The following is a 16689-nucleotide window of genomic DNA, read 5'->3' as shown; positions in this document are numbered from 1 at the left end:
CAAATCCTCTCAGTCAGACCACATCGCTGACAAAATTTATACACGCCCATCACTACCATTGACTGCAGTTTGCTCGCCCAAGGGACCCCTAGATGATCTAAATTACTTAACAGATTGGAACAACTTGCTCGTGACAGACAGCATGGATGTGTTACACATTCCCAACATGCTAGATAGAACTCTCCAATAACTCCCTGATAAACAAGGACATTGAAACACCCAAAATCATGGAAAACTCAGATCCCAGATAGCATATCCACAACATGGATATGTGACAATACTAAAAGGCTAGTATGGACCAAGTAAAAGCAGACTGAACCAGACTATCAAATGGTACCGTCCCACACTTAGAGCTTCACCACGAGAGGAAATGACAGGGCACAGGCATGGGAATCAGGAGGATGCAATATTGCCAAGCCCCCAGTGAAAGAGGATTCATGATAAACTGATGAGTTTCTATTGGGTGCCTATTTAATGAATGCACTAACTCATTAATCCAGATGATGAAACAGCTCATGACAGCCACCCAAGATGAGGAAACACTGTTACTGATGGTCCAACCTCACACACATTTCAATGCCTCTATCGCCCCAGTGGGACCAACTCTTATTCCTGTGTGCACTGATGGGATTAACCAGGTTACAATTGTTCGGTTTCCGAGTATTATCGATTGGATATATCTCCATATCAGATTTTAGCCATGTTCACTGCGACTGTCTCATCTTCGTCTTCATGTTTCCTTCGTAGGTCACAACGACCACTTTGTCTTCACATTTCATTCTTTGGTCATAATGACCACCTCATTTCAGTTTTTTCTGACCACTCCACTGTCAGGCCATTTAAAACTACAAACTCTTACCACGAGAAACTGAGGTTGGAGCCTGCCAGGCTACTAAGCCCAAACTAACACTCCAAATGGGGTTCCCATTCCCTTTAAAAAAAAGCATTGCCTGCAGCAGTAGTAGACTCGCCGACTTTAAGGGCATTTAAGTGGTCATTAGATAGGCATATGAATGAGAACAGAATAGTGTAGGTGAGATGGACTTCAGATTGGTTTCACAGGTCGGCGCAACATCGGGGACCGAAGGGCCTATACTGCATGGTAATGTTCTATGTTCTAAGTGCATATGCATTACATTAGTTTGAAAATGTTCAGATATTAGACAAGGATAACAGCAGAGACAATCTTGATCTCTTCCCAGGCCAACCATGACCACATGCAACATAATCAAGATCTACTTCATTGGAATCATTATCATTACCGGAAACAACACACATGAAACACCGGACAGACCAGGATATATGTACCCAGGATATTTATGGTTTTGCCCATCGGACGAAGGTATATGTGAAGATGGTGTGTTATGGGTACACCTCAATAAAAGTATAATATTCAGGTGCAACAATCAGCGGATAGTATATTGGAAAACAAATAGGAGATCAGATGATTGTTACCTGAGCATAAAAATCAGGAGTGATAGGTGGGAATTCTCAAACAATGAGTGCTCCGAGATAGGGGGCTGAGCAAGTGGTTTGGAACTTGGGCAGCATTACCCTGGGAAACTCATAGAGGGGAAGTTTGTTCTGTCTCGATTGGCCACAGCCCACAGAATCTTAAGCAAAAAACAAATAAAGAAAAGTTACAATTTGGTGGGAGGATTTCTGGGACTGGGCTCCAACAAACAAATCCATCTTTGGGTTTGTTTGGTGTGTAAATATATGGCTTACTTATAAGTATGTGGCTGGCTGCCACTGTGGATGTACTCGGCATTCTGAGGTCTTTGGGGACGCTCTGTTACGCGTGCGCGCAGGATAAGGTCACATGGTGCATCGCACCGTTCCAAAACAAGGTCACGTGATACACTGTTTCACGCGCCGGAGGCGTGCAGGGAGGTCACGTGGTCCTCTGTTTCGCGGGCAAAATGGGGTCACGTGGTACTCCGTTTCACGTGCAAAACAAGGTCACGTGGGGTCAAACATCCGGGAATGGAAGGAGGCGGAGAATGGAGTCAGACTAACAACCAATCAGAAGATAATCCCACCTCAGTGACTGCATAATGTTTTTTACTATATAAAAAGACTGGATCTGGGACAAGGGTGTGGTATTTTTCTGAACTGACACACTGTATAGTTTGTCAGGGACGGAAAGGTCAAGACCCAGAGCTCTGTATGCTTTATCCACTTACTGTAAAATAAACTCAATAAGTGTGAGACCGAATATCTTCTCCTATTGCTTCATTTAAAGAACATGCAGGACTTGGCTCACACATAGAAGAAAGTAAGTTAGTAGATTGAGCCAAAGTCCGACAGGTGTCACATCTGTCTGTTTTGTTAACCCTGTTACCCTGGTATACCTCACCAGCCTCACTGTCAAATTTGCCCAGTGGAAAAGAGAACCATCACAAAGACTGAAACTAGAGACCACACTCAATTCATGGTCTCCACAGTTTACTAAAAGCTATGGCGACGTTGTAAATATTTGTCTAGCCTAGTAAATACTCGTCTATTCTATTGTTTATATAAAAAGATCGATGATTCTATGTTCTCCGGATTATTGGTTCATTTGTACACAGCAACGCTTGGTTGATCACTGTTCGCTCAAGTTTATAATGTTTGTTTGACTCTTGTTTGTAAATTTTTACTTCGTCTAATCTATCACGTTTACTTGATTAGCCATTTAGTCTGAATTTTGATATTCCGTTTAGAGAAAGTTTGATGATGTTTGCTTGATCATAATTAGGTGTGATGTTCCAATGTGCTGCTATCTGTAAGAGTTTAGTTCTTTTAATGTATGTTGTGCTTTGCCTGAGTCTGGATGATCATACAGTCACCACACGGAAATTAGTCTCTGATCACATGATCCATTACGTTTCACATACAGGATCAAGAGCAGGGACTGCGGCCACACGGGCCGCTCAAAATGATGGATTTATAAAAAAGGATAGTAATTGAGGCATGCTGGGAAATTGAGGCAAGCCTTGGCCAAAGTGACTGCACTCAATGACTCTGAAATAAACAAGCCACAGAAACCAGACAGGCTGCAGCTACAGACAGACAGTAGACAATTGACTCAGCAGCTGCAGACAACACAATATACACTTGAATTGGAATTGAATGGAAGTGACCTGAATGCCATCCCCAGGACAATTGGAAACATTGAGTTGTTTACCAGAAGAAGGGATGCCTCACGTCCTTATTTGGAAAGGGCTACCTGACCTATGAGTCCCCAGCATCCCCAGGAATGGATACCTAAGGACCACCCTGTCATTGATATATCAATGACTGGTTGGGTCTGATTGATCAGGGTGATCGATCAATTGGTAGACATTGAAGACCCTCACAAAAGGGCACAAAGACTTCTAAGTATAAGAGTTGCCACAACACCACCCTCAGGGGCAGTAATTCGAGACCAACCACCGTGGACAGAAGACACCCCTGAGACCAGCAGAAGGTCAGACAATCATCACCACATGGATCAAAGCCAAGATCTAGTGTGGTGGTATATGATCACCCAGAGTGAAGTTAAAGCACAAGGTATTTGATTAGATTTATAGTGTAAATTGTTAGTTTGTAGAGTATTTTGTTGTTATAATAAGAACTGTGTTAATAAATACGATTGTTTGTTATTATTAAGAGTCATCTTGCAGCTGCTTGGCGAGGTATAAGAGTTAAACTCACCGTGTGGAGGCGCAAGACCTTCATATTCCTGTTTTATCTGTTTGTGTGAATCACCATGTTTATTTGTGAAGGGGGACTTTAAGAAGTGTTAAAACTGAAATTGTTGGATTATAAATTAGCAATCTGTATTTCTTAAATACCATTGATTAAAGACAATTTGTTTGTAATAAACAGCTTCTTGAAAATTATAGAAACTGCTGAATGTTGCCTGTCAGGTAAATTGGGGATTAAACTTTTCACACTTGTGATGATCCTGAGAATAGTGAGTCAAGAAAAATCTCAAGCATCATTTCCTCTCCCTAATTCTGGCAATTCAGGTCCCATCTCCCTCCAAGGTCACTGCAATCTTGCAAATCTCTTCACCAATGTCATTTGGGCTCCATGTTTTACAATTCCTTCCTTAAACTTCTCTGAATCCCACTTCTTTAACAACACTTTTGGACATCTCCTGCAAATATATCCTTCTTTATCTTGGTGTTAATTTTTGTCTAGTTGCATCACTCTGAAACATTTTGGGATGTTTTAAAGTGTTAAATCACTCTATAAATTGGTTCTCTTGTCCTCTCAACATTCCCTCCAATTCTCAAAGTATTGACCTGGAGTACAGACTGTGGACATTGCCTGGCCTTTAGCACTCTCTAATTGAGTGGTGACCAGGCCGTGAATGTTGAGAGAGAATGGGGACTGTCAGGGCTGAGGCACATCCTGCCTTCCAGACTGGGCTCACTGATGAGGAACAGGACTCCTGGTTGATTCTCCCCCTCCATTGACCAGAGATGTTCAATATGAGCAAATATAAGGTCTTGCACTTTGGAAAAAAGAATACAAGCATGGACTACTTTCTAAACGGTGAGAAAATTCATAAAGCCAAAGTATAAAGGGATCTGGGAGTGCTCGTCGAGGATTCTCTAAAGGTAAACATGCAGGTTGAATCCATGATTAAGAAAGCGAATGCACTGCTGTCATTTATCTCAAGAGGGTTGGAATATAAAAGCACCGTTGTGCTACTGAGACTTTATAAAGCTCTGGTTAGGCCCCATTTGGAGTACTGTGTCCAGTTTTGGTCCCCACACCTCAGGAAGGACATACTGGCACTGGAGCGTGTCCAGCGGAGATTCACACGGATGATCCCTGGAATGGTAGGTCTAACATACAAGGAATGGCTGAGGATCCTGGGATTGTATTCATTGGAGTTTAGAAGGTTAAGGGGAGATCTAATAGAAACTTACAAGATAATACATGGCTTGGAAAGGGTGGACGCTAAGAAATTGTTTCCGTGAGGTGAGGAGACTAGGATCCGTGGGCACAGCCTTAGAATTAGAGGGGGTCAATTCAGAACAGAAATGCAGAAACATTTCTTCAGCCAGAGAGTGGTGGGCCTGTGGAATTCATTGCTGCGGAATGCAGTGGAGGCCGGGACGCTAAATGTCTTCAAGACAGAGATTGATAAATTCTTGATTTCATACGGAATTAAGGGCTATGGGGAGAACGCAGGTAAGTGGAGTTGAAATGCCCATCAGCCCTGATTAAATGGTGGAGTGGACTCGATGGGCCGAATGGCCTTACTTCCACTCCTATGTCTTATGCTGCTCTGAAAGGATGCTGAGTTTACACAATTGGAGGTGAGTGGACAGCAAAGGAGGTTACCTTGATTACAACGGGATCTTGAACAAATGGGCTGAAAACTGGCAGATGGAGTTTAATTCAGATAAATGCGAGGTGCTGCATTTTGGGAAAGCAAATCTTAGCAGGACTTATACACTTAATGGTAAGGTCCTAGGGAGTGTTGCTGAACAAAGAGACCTTGGAGTGCAGGTTCATAGCTCCTTGAAAGTGGAGTCGCAGGTAGATAGTGAAGAAGGCATTTGGTATACTTTCATTGATTGGTCAGAGTATTGAGTACAGGAGTTGGGAGGTCATGTTGCGGCTGTACAGGACATTTGTTAGGCCACTGTTGGAATATTGCGTGCAATTCTGATCTCCTTCCCATTGGAAAGATGTTGTGAATCTTGAAAGGGTTCAGAAAAAATTTACAAGGATTTTGCCAGGGTTGGAGAATTTGAGCTATAGGGAGAGGCTGAACAGGCTGAGGCTGTTTGCCCTGGAGTATCGGAGACTGAGGGGTGACCTTATAGAGGTTTACAAAATTACGAGGGGCAATGGATGGGATAAATAGACAAAGTCTTTTCCCTGGGTTTGGGGAGTCCAGAACTAGAGGGCATAGGTTTAGGGTGAGAGGGGAAGGATATAAGGGACCTAAGGGGCAACTTTTTCACGCAGAGGGTAGTACGTGTATGGAATGAGCTGCCAGAGGAAGTGGTGAAGGCTAATACAATTGCAACATTTAAAAGGCATTTGGATGGGTATATGAACAGGAAGGATTTGGAGGGATATGGGTCAGGCACTGGCAGGTGGGACTAGATTGGGTTGGGATCTCTGGTCGGCATGGACGAGTTGGACTGAAGGGTCTGTTTCCGTATTGTACATCTCTATGACAGGCATCTGTGCACATTGATGTCTTCCATTAGTTGTATTTGATGATCTGGTCAAACGTTAAATTGACCTTTCTGAGTTGATTGGAGAGATTCAAGACAAACACTATTGAGACAGACTGTGCTTTGGAACAACAGCTCCCTCTAAATGAGTCCTGGAGAGTAAACGCCATGGACACCACTCAGTACAATGGAAAGAAGTGAAGAAATTCTGACGTATGCTAAAGGAGGAGGAGTTGATGATATAACCGTGGTACATGCCCCTTTGGGAAAGTTTTTCTACTGTGTCTGACCACTGTGTGATGTTTTCATTACAGAACCTGTGCCAGCAGAGTTGTGTGTGTTGATGGTTTCAGAGATATATTGACTGCTATCATACCCTTCATACCTGAATGGCTTGAAATGGATGGAAGTCTGGCCACAAACATCACACCTGAAGAGTTTTTCCTGTGGTAAATCCTCTGGTGTCTCATCGGGTTAAAGGTATCAGGAAACCTTTTGGCATAAACCTTACAGTTGAAGGGCTGCCTGAATATGCTGGCCCACAAAGGTTTTGCTGAGCATGTGAATACTTTATCACACACTTCACAAATAAAAGGGTGTGGATGTGTGGATTCTCTGGCACCTTTGACGATCAAAGTACTGGTTGAGAGCCGTACAACAATTCTTACACCTGAAGGTTTCTCACGTGAATCATCTGATGAACAAAGCAGCTTGATAACCGTTTGAAAGGTTTATCATCCACCTCAGACATGAATGGTTTCTCCTCCATGTGAATGTGTCGATGTACATGGAGGTTTGCTAACTGCAGAATGATTTGCCCTCACTCCTTGCACAAACCCGGTTTCTCCTCTTTGTGACTACATTATAAAATTTCCATGGCCTGGAGAAGGATGTGTCAAACACCTCACAAGTGAGTGGTTTCTCCCTTGCATGAAGACATAAGTCAATACCTTCTCAATTGGGTGAATATGTTTATGTTCACAAAGGGACAATGCGTTCAAAAATGCTTTGCTGCACATCTCACATGTGCATGGTTTTCTGTATTTTCATATTTTGCCACATTTTTACATGTTGGTACAAGAAAAATTGCAATGAATTCACATATGATCTGTATAATGTAGGAGTATTTTCTCTTCAGTGTGAATACACTGCTGGACACGGAGATTCGATACACGCCTCATGAGTGAGTGGTCTCTCCTTTACATGAAGGCATTGGTATACATGGAGGGACATTACCTGTGAGAATGACTTGTCACAAACCGTACACCTGAACAGATTTTTCCTTATTTGAACATGTTGATGTTTACAGTGGGTTGATGAATCCAAAAATGATTTATCACACATCTTACATAGGAATGATTTCTCCCGTTTGAGGGTGCTGATTTATGCAGAGAGTCGATGACTTTCAAAATAATTTCTCACACACCTCTCATGTGAATGGTTTCTACCCAGAGTGGATTCTCTTGCACTTCAGGAGATCTGCGCATTGGAAGAAAACCACCCCACATACCTCACACCTGCAGGGTTTCACCTGTGTGAAACCTCTGGTGTCTAAGGAGGCTTGAAGATATCACAAAGGTGTTACTGTATACCTCACATTTGAACAGTTTTGCTTCCATTTAATCATCTGCGTTGACAGTTCATTACAACATTCACCTTGCAAATTAGGAAATCCTAGCCTGCAGCACGGTATCCTCACTTGAACAGTCTCTCACTTGTAGGAATGAGTTAGTTCATGAGGCCTGACGAACGCTTGAAGCTGTCACCACACTTAGAGGGTACACTCATTTTCTAGTCTCACTGATCGCCCACAGCTGAACCTTTGGAATGGTTGGTTCTGATGGAAAGATCAATATCAATGACAGTTTAAATTCTGATTATATATCAAAGCATCCTGACCTGATCAATTTCCAGATGATACTTTCACTGTCCCACCTTCTCTGTGTTGACCAGTATGATGAAGGATCAGATAGCTTCTCATAATTAGTGTTGTGGTTCTTTGGGTTATGGTCAGGATCTATTTGCGGTACTTATCCTCTCTGTAATCTCAAGTATAGGTGTTTCTGTAAAACAGGAAAACGAAACATGATTTTCTCCCATTTTACCTCCTCCTTTGTTGAAGGAGGATTCCTCAGTTAAACACTAATTCATAATGACAGCTGGTCTGCTATTTCACTGTGAGATGGTTTAAAGATTCTTTCTTTCTTGCACATGGCTGTTACAACCCATTGTTTCCAGCAGGAGCACTGGAAAACGACTGGTTGGAAAGTGGCTACTTTCTTTCCAAAGCCCAGCACTCCCATCTTCCCAGGTTCCATGAGGACCATGGAAAGGCACTTGGCTGGAGTATAAATTCGGTTGTGAATTCATTAGGAGCTCAGGTCATACTGGTGAAAAATCAGTTTTATCCTTAAAGTGTTCATAACAAAAAGAAGACTCTTAAGAAATGCTAATTCAATTAAAATATTTAAATTTCTCCTCTTCTTTTCTAAACTTATTTGAAGAAAGTCATTGGACAGCAAGTGCTAGAAGCTAAGGAAAGTAGTACTTCAGTGTGGCTGACTGAAGGGTTTATGTTTACCCTGGGAACTTAGATGCAAAGCACTCATTCCGTCTGCACATCTCAAATTCAACTGTCAGCCACAGCCCTGGGCAAAACTATAAAATCCAAGCTCAGGCTCTTCAGAAAGGCAGGTAGAAAGCCTTAAAAGACATGCAGTAAATATGTCTACAGGTATGGCTGCTGAATTGCACAATGTTCGACAAACATCCAACAAACCAGAGACCACTGGACCCAATTTTCATGTCTAAGGCTTTGAGTCAGGCCTGCTACCCTGAGAAGTAGCTTGGAGGAAGCCACAGGGCAGTCGAGTGCTGTGACTGACATGGATTAATGTTTGGTGAACAAACACAAGCAGATAAGAAGGAATAAAAGGGTCATTCTTACATTGGCAGGCTGTAACTAGTGGGGTTGACAAAAACAGAGAAACTCAGCAGGGCAACAGCAGGGAGAGAAAGCAAAGTTAACATTTCAGGTCCAGTGATGCTTATTTTGAAGTTTTACTCTGTTATGAAAAGACTGACTCCTGTGATTAAGTAACTGATTCCTCTCTCCACATCAGACATCTCTAACTGATGAGATATGCCTTACCTGACCCATCACTCCTGATGAAGCGTTATGCCCAACACGTCAACTCTCTTGTTTCTCAGATGCTGCTTAATCAGTGCCACACTTTAGCGACTCTGACTTTCCAGCATTTGCAGTCCTCACTATATCCCATCACATAGACCCTCTGTCTTCACCTGATGCTGAGGTTCCTTTTACGATTTGGAAAGCAACACATGTTGAAAGAGCTTTGGAGAGGGGAGGTTTGAGAATGGGCTGCAGTTTGAAAAGATGAAAGGATGCAAGGTTTTTTCTGGGTAACAGCAGATTAAGAGCAGTGAGGGACAAAGTCTGCAGAGAGAAAACTGTGAACAATATCATTGAAGAGATGGAGGTGCTGGTGTTGGACTAGGGTGGACAAAGTTAAAAATCACACAACACCAGGTTGTACAAGTACTTCCAATTAAACCTGTTGGACTATAAACTGGTATTGTGCGATTTTTAACAATATCACCAACATACATTCACCGAGATCACTCATACATCTGGATCAAATTTAAAATTCACCTCCCTCAAAATATTCCTTATATTACCCACCCTCATAACCTTAGAGTTCAGTAGAAAGACCAGCGAGAAAGTAGTCCTTCAGGAACAGCGCACCCAGTGCTGGGAGGACGCATTGCAGCCCCACGTGTTTTTAAATGAGTGAGTGCGTCCTCCAGACACAGCGCACGCAGTGGTGAGTGGACGCGTTGCAGCCCTGTGCGTTTTAATGGGCGAGTGCGTCCTCCAGACACAGCGCAGCGAGTGGTGGGAGGATGCACTGCAGCTCTGACACGTGCGATAAACGAATCCTTTGAGAAGGGGAGTATGTGTGTGTGAGAGAGGGAATGTCTGTGGGAGAATGTGAGGGAAAACGAGAGGGGGAAATGCAGGGAGAAAGTGGGAATGTGAAATAGAAAGATAGGGGGGAGGAGGAGGGGCATGGAGGGGAGGAATGTGAGGAACAGGGAGAGGGGAATGTGAGGGAGAGGGGAATGTGAGGGAGGGGGGAATGTGAGGGGCAGGGGGGGAATGTGAGGGAGGGGGGAATGTGAGGGACAGGGAGAGGGGAATGTGAGGGGCAGGGAGAGGGGAATGTGAGGGAGGGGGGAATGTGAGGGGCAGGGAGAGGGGAATGTGAGGGGCAGGGAGAGGGGAATGTGAGGGAGGGGGGAATGTGAGGGGCAGGGAGGGGGGAATGTGAGGGGCAGGGAGAGGGGAATGTGAGGGAGGGGGGAATGTGAGGGGCAGGGGGTGGGAATGTGAGGGGCAGGGAGAGGGGAATGTGAGGGAGGGGGGAATGTGAGGGGCAGGGGGGGGAATGTGAGGGGCAGGGAGAGGGGAATGTGAGGGAGGGGGGAATGTGAGGGGCAGGGAGGGGGGAATGTGAGGGGCAGGGAGGGGGGAATGTGAGGGACAGGGAGAGGGGGAATGTGAGGGGCATGGAGAGAGGAATGTGAGGAAAAGGGGAATGTGAGGGGCAGGGAGAGGGGGAATGTGAGGGGCAGGGAGGGGGGGAATGTGAGGGGCAGGGAGGGGGGGAATGTGAGGGGCAGGGAGAGGGGGAATGTGAGGGGCAGGAAGAGGGGGAATGTGAGGGGCAGGGAGGGGGGAATGTGAGGGGCAGGGAGAGGGGGAATGTGAGGGGCAGGGAGGGGGGAATGTGAGGGGCGGGGGGGGATGTGAGGGGCAGGGAGAGGGGAATGTGAGGGAGGGGGGAATGTGAGGGGCGGGGGGGGAATGTGAGGGGCAGGGAGAGGGGAATGTGAGGGAGGGGGGAATGTGAGGGGCAGGGAGGGGGGGAATGTGAGGGGCAGGGAGGGGGGGAATGTGAGGGACAGGGAGAGGGGGAATGTGAGGGGCATGGAGAGAGGAATGTGAGGAAAAGGGGAATGTGAGGGGCAGGGAGAGGGGGAATGTGAGGGGAGGGGGGGAATGTGAGGGGAGGGGGGGAATGTGAGGGGCAGGGAGGGGGGGAATGTGAGGGGCAGGAAGAGGGGGAATGTGAGGGGCTGGGAGGGGGGAATGTGAGGGGCAGGGAGAGGGGGAATGTGATGGGCAGGGAGGGGGGGAATGTGAGGGGCAGGGAGGGGGGGAATGTGAGGGGCAGGGAGAGGGGGAATGTGAGGGGCAGGAAGAGGGGGAATGTGAGGGGCAGGAAGAGGAGGAATGTGAGGGGCAGGGAGGGGGGAATGTGAGGGGCAGGGAGAGGGGGAATGTGAGGGGCAGGGAGGGGGGAATGTGAGGAGCAGGGAGAGGGGGAATGTGAGGGGCAGGAAGAGGGGGAATGTGAGGGGCAGGGAGAGTGGAATTTGAGGGGCAGGAAGTGGTGAATGTGAGGGAGAGGGGAATATGACGGAGAGGGAAATGTGAGGGGCAGGGAGAGGAGGAATGTGGGCAAGAGGGAAATGTGAGGGGCAGGGAGAGGGGGAATGTGGGCGAGAGGGGAATGTGAGGGATTGGGGAATGTGAGGGGCGTGGGGGTCCTGTGAGAGGCAGGGAATGGGGAATGTGAGGGAGAGGGTGAATGTGAGGGGCAGGGAGGGGGGGAATGTGAGAGGCAGGGAGGGGGGGATTGTGAGAGGCAGGGAGGGGGGGATTGTGAGGGGCAGGGAGGGGGGGAATGTGAGGGGCAAGGAGAGGGGAATGTGAGGGGCAGGGAGAGGGTGAAGTGAGGGACAGGGAGGGGGGAAATGTGAGTGACAGGGACAGGGGGAATGTGAGGGACAGGGAGAGAGGGAATGTGAGGGACAGGGAGGGGGGAATGTGAGGGAGAGGGAAATGTGAGGGGCAGGGAGGGGGGGAATGTGAGGGGCAGGGAGAGGGGGAATGTGAGGGGCAGGGAGAGGGGGATTGTGAGGGGCAGGGAGAGGGGGATTGTGAGGGGCAGGGAGAGGGGGATTGTGAGGGGCAGGGAGAGGGGAATGTGAGAGAGAGAGGAATGTGAGGGATTGGGGAATGTGAGGGAGAGGGGGAGTTTGAGGGACAGGGAGAGGGGAATTTGAGGGACAGGGAGAGGGGAATGTGAGGGACAAGGAGAGGGGGAATGTGAGGGAGAGGGAAATGTGAAGAGCAGGTAGAGGGGGAATGTGAGGGAGAGGGGAATGTGAGGGGCAGGGAGAGGGAATGTAAGGGAGAGGGGGAATGTGAGGGGCAGAGAGAGGGGGAATGTGAGTTGCAGGGAGAGGAGGAATGTGAAGGAGAGGGGAATGGGAGGGAGAGAGGAATGTGAGGGACAGGGAGAGGGGAATGTGAGAGACAAGGAGAGGGGGAATGTGAGTTGCAGGGAGAGGGGAATGGGAGGGAGAGGGGAATGTAAGTGACAGGGAGGGAGGAATGTGAGGGAGAGGGGAATGTGAGGGGCAGGGAGAGGGGAAGGTGAGGGGCAGGGAGAGGGGAATATGAGGGGCAGGGAGAGGGGAATATGAGGGGCAGGGAGAGGGGAATGTGGGGCAGGGAGGGGGGAATGTGAGGGGCAGGGAGGGGGGTAATGTGAGGCAGGGAGTGGGGAATGTGAGGGACAGCGAGAGGGTGAATGTGAGGGGCAGGGAGAGGGGGGATGTGAGGGAGAGGGGATTGTGAGGGGCAGGGAGAGGGGAATGTAAGGGACAGGGAGAGGGGGAATGGGAGGGAGAGGGAAATGTGAGGGGCAGGGAGGGGGGGAATGTGAGAGGCAGGGAGAAGGGAATGTGGGGGGAAGGGAGAGGGGAAAGGGAGGGAGAGGAGGAATGTGAGGGGCAGGGAGAGGGAAATGTGAGGGAGAGGAGAGGGGGAATGTGAGGGAGAGGAGAGGGGGAATGGAAGGGGCAGGGAGAGGGGGAATATGAGGGACAGGGAGGGGGGGAATGCGAGGGACAGGGAGAGGAGAATGTGAGGGACAGGGAGAGGAGAATGTGAGGGACAGGGAGATTGGAATGTGAGGGACGGAGAGCAGGGAATGTGAGGGACAGGGAGAGGGGAATGTAAGGAGCAGGGAGATGGAGGAATGTGAGCGGCAGGGAGCTGGGGGAATGTGAGGGAGCTGGGGGAATGTGAGGGAGGGGGGAATGTGAGGGAGAGGGGAATGTGAGAGACAGGGAGAGGGAATGTGAGGTGCAGGGAGAGGAGAATGTGAGGGAGAGGGGGAGTTTGAGGGACAGCGAGAGGGGAATGTGAGGAAGAGAGGAATGTGAGAGGCAGAGAGAGGGGGAATGGGAGGGAGAGGGGAATGTGAGGGACAAGGAGAGGGGGAATGTGAGGGAGAGGGGAATGTGAGGGGCAGGGAGAGGGAATGTAAGGGAGAGGGGAATGTAAGGGAGAGGGGGAATTTGAGGGACAGGGAGAGGGGAATGTGAAGGAGAGAGGAATGTGAGTTGCAGGGAGAGGAGGAATGTGAAGGAGAGGGGAATGGGAGGGACAGGGAGAGGGGAATGTGAGAGACGAGAGGGGGAATGGGAGGGAGAGGGCAATGTAAGTAACAGGGAGGGAGGAAGGAATGTGAGGGAGAGGGAAATGTGAGGGGCAGGGAGAGGGGAATGTGAGGGGCAGGGAGAGGGGAATATGAGGGGCAGGGAGAGGGGAATGTGGGGCAGGGAGGGGGGAATGTGAGGGGCAGGGAGGGGGGTAATGTGAGAGGCAGGGAGTGGGGAATGTGAGGGACAGCGAGAGGGTGAATGTGAGGGGCAGGGAGAGGGGGGGATGTGAGGGAGAGGGGATTGTGAGGGGCAGGGAGAGGGGAATGTAAGGGACAGGGAGAGGGGGAATGGGAGGGAGAGGGAATGGGAGGGAGAGGGGAATGTGAGGGACAAGGAGAGGGGGAATGTGAGGGAGAGGGGAATGTAAGGGAGAGGGGGAATTTGAGGGACAGGGAGAGGGGAATGTGAGGGAGAGAGGAATGTGAGTTGCAGGGAGAGGAGGAATGTGAAGGAGAGGGGAATGGGAGGGAGAGGGGAATGTGAGGGACAGGGAGAGGGAAATGTGAGAGACAAGGAGAGGGGGAATGGGAGGGAGAGGGGAATGTAAGTAACAGGGAGGGAGGAAGGAATGTGAGGGAGAGGGAAATGTGAGGGGCAGGGAGAGGGGAATGTGAGGGAGAGGAGAGGGGGAATGTGAGGGAGAGGAGAGGGGGAATATCAGGGACAGGGAGAGGGGGAATGTGAGTTGCAGGGAGAGGGGGAATGTGAGGGACAGGGAGAGGGGAATGTGAGGGAGAGAGGAATGTGAGAGGCAGGGAGAGGGGAATGTGAGAGACAAGGAGAGGGGGAATGTGAGGGAGAGGGGAATGTAAGTGACAGGGAGGGAGGAATGTGAGGGAGAGGGGAATGTGAGGGGCAGGGAGAGGGGAATGTGGGGCAGGGAGGTGTGAATGTGAGAGGCAGGGAGTGGGGAATGTGAGGGACAGCGAGAGGGTGAATGTGAGGGGCAGGGAGAGGGGGGATGTGAGGGAGCGGGGATTGTGAGGGGCAGGGAGAGGGGAATGTAAGGGACAGGGAGAGGGGGAATGGGAGGGAGAGGGAAATGTGAGGGGCAGGGAGGGGGGGAATGTGAGAGGCAGGGAGAAGGGAATGTGGGGGGAAGGGAGAGGGGAATGGGAGGGAGAGGAGGAATGTGAGGGGCAGGGAGAGGGGAATGTGAGGGAGAGGAGAGGGGGAATGTGAGGGAGAGGAGAGGGGGAATGGAAGTGGCAGGGAGAGGGGGAATATGAGGGACAGGGAGAGGGGGTATGCAAGGGACTGGGAGAAAGGGTAATGCGAGGGACAGGGAGAGGAGAATGTGAGGGACAGAGAGCAGGGAATGTGAGGGACAGGGAGAGGGGAATGTAAGGAGCAGGGAGATGGAGGAATGTGAGCGGCAGGGAGCTGGGGGAATGTGAGGGAGGGGGGAATGTGAGGGAGAGGGGAATGTGAGAGACAGGGAGAGGGGGAATGTGAGGGATAGGGAGAGGAGAATGTGAAGGACAGGGAAAGGGGGAATGTGAGGAACAGGGAGAGGGGAATGTGAGGGATTGGGGAATGTGAGAAACAGGGATAGGGGAATGCGAGGGACAGGGAGAGGGGAATGTGAGGGAGAGGCGAATGTGTGGGGCAGGTAGAGGGGAATGTGAGGGACAGGGAGAGGGGGATTGTGAGGGACAGGGAGAGAGGAATGTGAGGGAGAGGGGAATGTGAGGGACAGGGAGAGGGGAATGTGACGGAAAGGGAGAGGGGGTATTTGAGGGGCAGGGAGAGGGGAATCTAAGAGGCAGGGAGAGGGGTAATGTGAAGGAGAGGGGAATAGGAGGGAGAGGGGAATGGGAGGGAGAGGGGAATGTGAGGGACAAGGAGAGGGGGAATGTGAGGGAGAGGGGAATGTGAGAGGCAGGGAGAGGGGGAATGTGAGCGAGAGGGGAATGTGAAGGGCAGGGAGAGGGGAATGCAAGGGAGAGGGAGAATTTGAGGGACAGGGAGAGGGGAATGTGAGAGAGAGGAATGTGAGAGGCAGGGAGAGGGGAATGTGAGTTGCAGGGAGAGGGGGAATGGGAGGGAAAGGGGAATGTGAGGGACAGGGAGAGGGGAATGTGAGGGACAGGGAGAGGGGGATTGTGAGGGACAGGGAGAGAGGAATGTGAGGGAGAGGGGAATGTGAGGGACAGGGAGAGGGGAATGTGACGGAAAGGGAGAGGGGGTATTTGAGGGACAGGGAGAGGGGAATCTAAGAGGCAGAGAGAGGGGGAATGTGAGTTGCAGGGAGAGGGGTAATGTGAAGGAGAGGGAAATAGGAGGGAGAGGGGAATGGGAGGGAGAGGGGAATGTGAGGGACAAGGAGAGGGGGAATGTGAGGGAGAGGGGAATGTGAGAGGCAGGGAGAGGGGGAATGTGAGCGAGAGGGGAATGTGAAGGGCAGGGAGAGGGGAATGCAAGGGAGAGGGTGAATTTGAGGGACATGGAGAGGGGAATGTGAGGGAGAGGAATGTGAGAGGCAGGGAGAGGGGAATGTGAGGGACAGGGAGAGGGGAATGTGAGCGACAAGGAGAGGGGGAATGTGAAGGAGAAGGGAATGTGAGGCAGAGTGGGAATGTGAGGGACAGGAGAATGTAAATGACAGGGGAGAGGAATGTGGGGGAGAGGGGAATATGAGGGAGAGGGGAATGTGAGGGGCAGGGAGAGGGGAATATGAGGGGCAGGGAGGGTGGTAATGTGAGAGGCAGGGAATGGGGAATGTGAGGGACAGCGAGAGGGTGAATGTGTGGGACAGGGAGAGGGTGAATGTGAGGGGCAGGGAGAAGGGGAATGTGAGGGAGAGGGAATTGTGAGGGGCAGGGAGAGGGGATTGTGAGGGGCAGGGAGAGGATATTGTGAGGGGCAGGGAGAGAGGAATGTAAGGAACAGGGAGAGGGGGAATGTGAGGGAG

General features: G+C 49.8%; 1 long non-coding RNA gene across 1 annotated transcript; it reads right to left on the bottom strand.

Moving 5' to 3' along the window:
- Window positions 1-6524: 6524 nt before the first annotated feature.
- LOC140455277 (uncharacterized) lies at window positions 6525-9921 on the bottom strand. Its single transcript, XR_011952813.1, has 3 exons — window positions 9325-9921; window positions 8109-8236; window positions 6525-8010 (listed from the first exon to the last, which is right to left on the bottom strand). It is a non-coding gene; the product is annotated as an uncharacterized lncRNA (long non-coding RNA).
- Between the last annotated feature and the right edge of the window lie 6768 nt (window positions 9922-16689).

This window comes from Chiloscyllium punctatum, chromosome 30 (assembly GCF_047496795.1).
Source record: "Chiloscyllium punctatum isolate Juve2018m chromosome 30, sChiPun1.3, whole genome shotgun sequence".
NCBI classification, from domain to species: domain Eukaryota; kingdom Metazoa; phylum Chordata; class Chondrichthyes; order Orectolobiformes; family Hemiscylliidae; genus Chiloscyllium; species Chiloscyllium punctatum.
This window is presented reverse-complemented; position numbering and strand designations above follow the sequence as displayed.